Below are 6,626 nucleotides of genomic sequence, written 5' to 3' on the forward strand. Positions count from 1 at the left end.
GACGTGGAGAGAGGAGGAGGGAAGGTCTGTGTGTGTGTGTGTTTGTGTGTGTGTGTGTGTGTGTGTGTGTGTGTGTGTGTGTGTGTGTGTGTTGCCTTTCCTGTGTGTTACCTGCGCTGATAGTCGTGTGAGGTAATTAAGATCTCAACACCTGTCAGTATAAAGGTAATGTGCAGTGATCTTTTAGTGGTTTGAGGCAAAATTGAATCACCTGTCAGTATTTGTGTCGTTAAGAAGGTATTGGTGTGTCTAGGAGTCGTGTGAGGTAAGACGTAAGTAGGACCTGTATTGTAAGTGTTATTAAGAAAGAACAAGGTGTGAAGTCGTTTCATTGAGGCAGTGTTCTTAATTATTTCCAGGGGTAGTTTTGTGACCCTGGTGATAGTTCGACCCTTCCTCTGTACCGTGAACCTAAGAAAACACACATTTGAAAAGGCTTTCCTAGGAGTTGTGGGCATTTCCAGCAGGGTAGTTTTGTGACCCTGGTGATAGTTCGACCCTTCCTCTGTACCGTGAACCTAAGAAAACACACATTTGACAAGGCTTTCCTAGGAGTTTTGGGCATTTCCAGGGGTAGTTTTGTGAGCCTGGTGACAGCTTGACCTTTCCTCTGTACCGTGAGCCTAAGAAAACACATTTGACAAGGCTTTCCTAGGAGTTGTGGGCATTTCCAGGTGTATTTTTGTGACCCTGGTGACAGCTTGACCTTTCCTCAGTACCGTGAACCTAAGAAAAACACATATTTGACAAGGCTTTCGTAGTAGCTGTGGGCATTTCCAGGGGTAGTTTTGTGACCCTGGTTACAGCTTGACCCTTCCTCTGTACCGTGAACCTAACAAAACACACATTTGACAAGGCTTTCGTAGTAGTTGCGGGCATTTCCAGGGGTAGTTTTGTGACCCTGGTGACAGCTTGACCCTTCCTCTGTACCGTGAACCTAACAAAACACACATTTGACAAGGCTTTCCTAGGAGTTGCGGGCATTTAAAGCAGGGTAGTTTTGTGACCCTGGTGACAGCTTGACCCTTCCTCTGCACCTTCAGCCTAAAAAAAAGTCACTTACAAAAACCCGACTGAACTTCATTTTGCCCTTTGAAAGTATAGTTGACGGGAGAGGAAAGCAGATAGTTACGCGTGGTTACCCTGGTCACTTATATAGCCTGCGTAAAGGGCGGGTGAGCCATAGGTGCGCGTTGCCTTAGTGCGCATCTCCGGGGTAATAATAGATAGTGGTTACCTTATTCACTTCTATAGCCTGTGGTAATTAAGGAGAGTGAGCCAAAGGTGCGCGTGGCCTCAGTGCGCATCTCCGGGGTAATAATAGATAGTAGTTACCCTGTTCAATTATGTAGCCTGTGTTGATTAAGGGGAGTGATCCAGAGGTGCGCGTGGCCTCAGTGCGCATCTCCGGGGTAATAATAGATAGTAATTACCCTGTTCAATTATGTAGCCTGTGTTGATTAAGGGGAGTGATCCAGAGGTGCGCGTGGCCTCAGTGCGCATCTCCGGGGTAATAATAGATAGTAATTACCCTGTTCAATTATATAGCCTGCGTTGATTAAGGGGAGTGATCCAGAGGTGCGCGTGGCCTCAGTGCTCATCTCCGGGGTAGTAATAGATAGTAATTACCCTGTTCAATTATATAGCCTGTGGTAATTAAGGGGAGTGATCCAGAGGTGCGCGTGGCCTCGGTGCTCATCTCCGGGGTAGTAATAGATAGTAATTACCCTGTTCAATTATATAGCCTGTGGTAATTAAGGGGAGTGAGCCATAGGTGCGCGTGGCCTCAGTGCGCATCTCCGGGGTAATAATAGATAGTAATTACCCTGTTCAATTATATAGCCTGTGGTTATTAAGGGGAGTGATCCAGAGGTGCGCGTGGCCTCAGTGCTCATCTCCGGGGTAATAATAGATAGTGGTTAACTTATTCACGTGTATAGCCTGTGGTAATTAAGGGGCGGTGATCCATAGGCGAGCATTGCCTTAGTGCGCATCTCCGGGCTAATAATATTTCTCTCTCTCTCTCTCTCTCTCTCTCTCTCTCTCTCTCTCTCTCTCTCTCTCTCTCTCTCTCTCTCTCTCATCAATCAGTCTCTTCATCAATTGTTTTCTTTTTCCTTGTTATCTCTTTCATCTCTCCCGTGTATTTCTTTTTACTCCATTTCCATTATTTTCCTCCTTTCCTCTCTTTTATCTCCATGTTCTCATTCACTCACTCACTCACTCACTCACTCTTCCTCCTCCTCCTCCTCCTTTTGTGAATAATACTTTTGCTTTAATTGCTTATCCTGAATTTTATCTTCTAATTCGCTTGGTCATTACACTGCCACCTCTTCATCTGACTCAGTCCGTATTCTTAACCCGGTGGTGGTAGCAGCGGGGATCATGTTCCCTAATGGTCCCTCCAAGCGAGAAAAATGAGAAAAAATCACCCCTCAGACAAACCATTTCATAATATATATCAAAGCATTTGTGATCAGATTATGTATCATTTATTTGGGGGGTTTATATCATGGCACAAATTTGGCCCGTCGCTGCTACACGGTAAAGCCACAAATTTGGCGCGTCGCTGCTACACGGTAAAGCCACAAATTTGGCCCGTCGCTGCTACACGGTAAAGCCACAAATTTGGCCCGTCGCTGCTACACGGTAAAGCCACAAATTTGGCCCGTCGCTGCTACACGGTAAAGTCACAAATTTGGCCCGTCGCTGCTACACGGTAAAGCCACAAATTTGGCCCGTCGCTGCTACACGGTAAAGCCACAAATTTGGCCCGTCGGTGCTACATGGTAAAGCCACAAATTTGGCCTGTCGCTGCTACACGGTAAAGCCACAAATTTGGCCCGTCGCTGCTACACAGTAAAGCCACAAATTTGGCCCGTCGCTGCTACATGGTAAAGCCACAAATTTGGCCCGTCGCTGCTACACGGTAAAGCCACAAATTTGGCCCGTCGCTGCTACACAGTAAAGCCACAAATTTGGCCCGTCGCTGCTACATGGTAAAGCCACAAATTTGGCCCGTCGCTGTTACACGGTAAAGCCACAAATTTGGCCCGTCGCTGCTACACGGTAAAGCCACAAATTTGGCCCGTCGCTGCTACACGGTAAAGCCACAAATTTGGCCCGTTGCTGCTACCAGGTTAAGATGAGCTTCAGCCACTGTGTTCCAAGCTCTCCCTCACCAAGACACTGCTTTTTGTATAGGGTAAGGTGGGTTAAGATGCCCCCCTGGGGTGAAAGGCCCCCCATTGGTTTTGTCTTTCTTTCTTTCTTTTCTCAAGCAGTCACATGATCAAGTAGGCAACGCCAACGCTCTGTGCTCACAGGAACTACTGGACTAAACAATGGACAGTTGCTCTGGCCACAAGGGGACATTTCTTCTTTTTGACTAATTTCTTGTAAGTTTTCAGTGATTTTAATGATGCCTAATTAACGACAAAGAACTGTAGTTATCCTGATGGCTATGGATACTTGCTCTAAGATGTCCAGACCATATTGCATGTGATTATACTCTGCCTACTTACTTGTAGGAAAGATGGTGACATTTTGTGTATATATATGTTCCCAGGGTAAGAGGCCCCCTGTGCCTTTGGGGTAAGTTGCCCACAGGGAGGCCTTTTACCCCACATGTGGGCCTTTTACCCCATTATCAGCAAATTGGCAAATGGCCTTGTTTGATGTGTGGGGAACTATTTGCTAATAGCAGACCTTCTGAAAAATGGGTCCAATGTCGGGGTTGTAGAAATTGGTCACATGCAGAATGCACAACTGGAGTAGGCCTAGATCTGTATGCATGTCAAAACTGCGAGTCTGATTAGGCATTACGGTATTGCTATAAATAGAAATTGTTAAGTTTTTGAAGGGCATCCATAAGTGAACACTTTTGAGTTTGAGACTATATGGAAGTTGGTGTTTTTAACTGTTTCAGATATCAATATTCAACAGAAAGGACATATTTTATCAAATTAATTGAATATTTCGTTCCATATATTTTTCATGGAAGTAAATGTTCCTTTTGTTACAAAAATTCAGAAGAAAGAGAAGCTAGTCTAATATTACTAGTCTAAAAGAAGGGGATACCTTTTGGAAAATTAATTAATTGTTTAGTTTTACATTCTGCTCATTAGGAGACACAAATTTGACAGTGTTCCTATATTTCACATCAAGAGAGAATTATAGGGTATAGTTTTAAAAAATGGAATACATTTTAAAATTTTATAATGTGAAAAAAAATCACAAGAAACCCAACGAACGATATCAAGACGAAGTTGAACCGTGTCATCCGCCAGACTAACAACAACAGCAGTACGAAGCTCCCCCTCACTGAAGGCGACCACAAACTGGGTTACGCTTATGGCAACGTCAAGACCCACAAGGAAGGCCACCCCCTACGTCCCATCATCAGCCAGACACCATCCGTTACTTACAAACTCGCCAAGCGCCTCAACGAACTCATCACACCATTCACACCAGCCTCCTTCAGTTTGAAGTCCACAACAGAGTTCCTTGATCTCCTGAAGACTACCCGTCCCTCCAACATCATGGCATCCATGGACGTTGAATCACCCTTCACCAACGTACCGGTCGACGAAACCACAGATCTCATCTGTCAACGCATCTACCACTTAGAAAACGAAGAGCCACTCAACATTCCCGAAGCCTCGCTACGCCTCCTTCTACAAGCATGTACTAAAGAAGTACCATTTTACGGACCCGACGGCAAGATGTACGTGCAGCGAGACGGTGTGGCCATGGGATCACCCCTCGGCGTCCTCTTCGCCAACTTCTACATGGGGTCCATCGAAGAAAGGCTATTTGCACGCCACCCTCAGCTCAAACCACAAATCTACGCCAGGTACGTCGATGACATCTTCATCAGCGTTGGCACCGTGAGCCACATCAACGAGTTAATCACCGAATTCAAGAACGACTCCTGCTTAAACTTCACGCAAGAAATAGAACAAAATAAGAAGCTCCCATTTCTGGACACCATGGTGCACCGTGAGGACACATCTTTTTCAACAGAAGTGTACGTGAAAGCCACTAACTTCGGGTTCTGTCTCAACGGTGCTAGCGAATGCCCCGAAAGATATAGGCGCAGCGTAATCAGCGCCTTTGTCAAGAGGGCCCTCACACACACCTCAACATGGGCAGCCGCGAACACCGAGCTGAAGAGAGTTTCCCAGCTTCTCGCCAACAACGGCTACCCGCAGCAAGAAATTGACGACGGGATTAAACGACGACTCGATAACTTCATGAGTCCTGAACCAAAAGCTTCAAACTATCGCCCAATTAGCTTAACATCGGTTATAGGCAAGATGCTGGAGTCCATAATAGCCAGGAACATTCGGGAGCATTTAGAGAAACATAGCTTAATTCACGACTCGCAGCATGGGTTTACAAAAGGTAGGTCATGCCTCACCAATCTCTTGTCCTTCTACAATAAAGTATTTGAGGCGGTTGACAGAGATGAAAATTATGATGTAATCTATCTTGATTTTAGTAAAGCGTTTGACAAAGTTCCTCACCAACGACTGTTGCTTAAATTACAGGCTCACGGAGTAGAGGGTAAAGTTTTGAACTGGGTCAAGGCGTGGCTTAGCAATAGGAAGCAAAGAGTGCAAATCAATGGTAAAAGATCTGACTGGGGATGTGTTACGAGTGGGGTCCCACAAGGTTCGGTATTAGGTCCACTTTTGTTTATTATTTATATCAATGACTTAGACACAGGAATTAGTAGTGATGTTAGTAAATTTGCAGATGATACCAAGATCGGTAGAGTAATTGAGTCGGATCAGGACGCTAGTATTCTCCAAGGTGAACTCAACAGATTATATGACTGGGCGGATAAATGGCAGATGGAGTTCAATGTAGGGAAGTGCAGTATTCTGAGTGTAGGTAGGAACAACACCTCACATAACTATTGCTTAAATGACACTCTCATAAGTAGGTCTGGGTGCGAAAGGGATTTAGGGGTCTTAGTGAGCTCTGATCTCCGTCCAAGGGCACAATGCATTCAAGCTAGAAATCGAGCTAATAGGGTACTGGGATTTATTTCAAGGAGCGTAAGCAACAGAAGCCCCGAAGTCTTCCTCAAATTATATTTAGCATTAGTTAGACCTCATCTTGACTATGCGGTTCAGTTCTGGTCACCCTACTATAGAATGGATATCAAAATGTTAGAATCGGTGCAGAGGAGGATGACTAAGATGATTCAGGAGTTGAGAAACTTGCCATACGAGGAAAGACTCAAACAGTTAAACTTGCATTCTCTAGAAAGGCGAAGGGTGCGTGGAGACATGATCGAGGTTTATAAATGGATGAAGAGCTTTAATAAGGGAGACATTCATAAGGTTTTGTTGGTAAGAGAACCGGGTAGGACACGAAGTAACGGGTTTAAACTGGATAAATTCAGATTCAACAGGGACATAGTCAAAAATTGATTTACTAACAGGGTGGTGGATGAGTGGAATAGGCTTAGTCATGTGGTGAGTGCCAATACAATTGTCACATTCAAAAATAGACTAGATAAATTCATGGACAGCGATATTAGGTGGGGTTAGATACACGGGAGCTTAGGGTCAAAGGAGCTGCCTCGTACAGGCCTACCGGCCTCTTGCAGACTC

This window comes from Eriocheir sinensis, chromosome 1 (assembly GCF_024679095.1).
Source record: "Eriocheir sinensis breed Jianghai 21 chromosome 1, ASM2467909v1, whole genome shotgun sequence".
Classification (NCBI taxonomy): domain Eukaryota; kingdom Metazoa; phylum Arthropoda; class Malacostraca; order Decapoda; family Varunidae; genus Eriocheir; species Eriocheir sinensis.